Source organism: Micromesistius poutassou (genome assembly GCF_964030765.1).
Source record: "Micromesistius poutassou genome assembly, chromosome: 2".
In the NCBI taxonomy this organism is placed as follows: Eukaryota; Metazoa; Chordata; class Actinopteri; order Gadiformes; family Gadidae; genus Micromesistius; species Micromesistius poutassou.
The window spans coordinates 20421293-20423792 of NC_140272.1; positions in this window are offsets into that span (position 1 = coordinate 20421293).

The following is a 2500-nucleotide window of genomic DNA, read 5'->3' on the forward strand; positions in this document are numbered from 1 at the left end:
GATAAAGCCGGCGGGATGTGATCAAACTGCGGGTATGACGAAGGCCCGCTGTGAGCAGTGACCTGTACACCAGGTTGCTCGTTCCCAGATGTTTATTAGGCTTAAGTCGAACCAGCAGCGGGGTTGAAGGGACATGTTGATGTCGGTCTTTTGTTTGACCTCGAACATTCTTTCAAAGACAAAAAAAAAAAAAAAAAACGATTTTCCGAAAATTAAACGTATTAAAGCACTGAGCGCGCGTCAAATCGCAACCTACAAATTCGCCGCAGTTTAAATGGTTCGCATCTCGGTCTCCGGGTTGTAGTGATGACGACATGACGACCTGGAGATCTGGAGTCTGGCGGCGGATTTGAAGCGCACGAAGTATAGCACTACACGCGCGTGTAACCCCCCCCCCCCACCTCTCACTTGCTCTCTCTCTCTCTCTCTCTCTCTCTCTCTCTCTCTCTCTCTCTCTCTCTCTCTCGCTCGCTCGCTCTCGCTCTTGCGCTCTCGCTCTCTCTTGCTCTCTTTCGTTGTCTGTCTGTCTCTCTCTCTCTCTTTCTCTCTCTCACACACTCTCTCAAGCTCTCTCTCTTGCGCTCTCGCTCTCTCTTGCTCTCTCTCTCTCACACACACACACACACACACACACACACACACACACACACACACACACACACACACACACACACACACACACACACACACACACTCCCTCTCTCTCCCCTCTCTCCCTCTCTCTCTCTCTCTCTCTCCCCCCCCCCCACACACACACACTCTCCCTCTCTCTATCTCCCCCCCCCCCCCTCTCTCTCTCTTTTATTTGACTCTTCTCTCCACTGACTTGTGTGTTTTCTACTCGGAGTATCAATGCGCGTCGTCCGCCTCGACACCAAACGGTCGCGTTGAGGCGCGGAGGACAAAGCGCGTCTTGGGGGTTCGTAGCCCTTTTCCATTTTAAAACTATAGTGCGCTAAAAAAACAACAACAACGTGTGTGTAGCTTTCCTAGAGGTTAAAACAGCCCGTGTGTTTACATGACTATGGTGACGGTAGGCGATTGTCCCCGTGTTGTTTATGGTCCAACCGCTCAGTTCACACAGTGAAGCCTCGATCTACAAACGCCGCTGTGCTGGTATCACATTGTTTCATGCGGCCTTCGTTAGTTTGAGGCAGAAGCAAGTGTTTGATTGTGCAAAGTGCCCGTTTGGTTTCTGCTCCATTTCATCTCAGAGATGCCGTCGTTGCTTGACAACGTAGCGCGTAAACAGTTCAGCACCCCGGGAGCGGACAGCGCCATGCCGAACAAAGAGCAGTAGTACTACGTTAGCCTCAGAATACTCACTAACTCAGAATACACTATGTGGGCCTGATAGAGAGGCTACAGCCCAACGACACGTCGTCGAATTACTTTGTTCATTCTATCTTGGGAAGAAACCGTAATTGTCCCTATTTAGAAAACAACTGTATATGAAATCGGTATTGTGTGCGTGTGTGTGTGTGTGTGTGTGTGTGTGTGTGTGTGTGTGTGTGTGTGTGTGTGTGTGTGTGTGTGTGTGTGTGTGTGTGTGTGTTGTTTATATGTGGCAAGCTCAAGCAAAAATATTCACACAGTACTTTCGCTTTTATTCATGTGGCAGCGCACATTCTTTATGAACTTTATCCTGGTTGCCGAGGAAACAGTTGCGCTCGGAGAAATGCATTTCTTGTGTTTTTTAGATCGTTGAGGCTTTTCTGGTTACTTGCTAAAGGTTTTACAGAGTTAAAAGTTGTGTTCATTCCAAACAGATCAGACCATGCTGTATATAGTATTGTGCATGTGGTTTCTCAGCCTGAGATCTCTATGCTTAAGACAATATTACAAACCAACTTTGTCCTGGCTTTATTGAGACAAACAGACGAAGCGTTGTTCACACAGTGTTGGTCTCTCTTCAGTTATCTCTTTAATTCATTTATACAACTTGTTTTCCTCCTTCAAGACAGCATCTTCTGTTAGCTGTGTTGTTTAGTCAATATGTTGTCGTAAGAGTGTTTGTAGGGAATTGTTGATGTGCCGAAACAAATTAAACCGTAGAAAAAGTAAGAAAAACTCATGGTGAGAATAATGTGTATAATGAGATAGTGGATCCTTCTGGATGTACTGTTTGGTTTCACTCTGGTTCAACATGAAGACCAGAGCAGAACAACAACGCATCTGTCTCGGGACTAGTCTCAGGAAAGACTGTTTCCATTTGTACTTGTGAGAGACTGAACTGCTCAATCCGTAACGTCTTCCAGTTAGAGTCATGGACGTTTGTCTCCAGCTCCTTTGGATGAGTTCAGTCAGTTGTCATCTTCTCTTCTGCCTCATTGGCTGTTTACCATGATGTCACCATAGGGCTGCTCTCTCTCTCTCTCTCTCTCTCTCTCTCTCTATCTCTCTCTCTCTATTTCTCTCTCCCCCCTCCTCTCTCTCCCTCTCTCACCCCCCCCCCCCTCTCTCTCTCTCTCTCCCTCCCTCCCTCCCTCCCTCCCTCCCT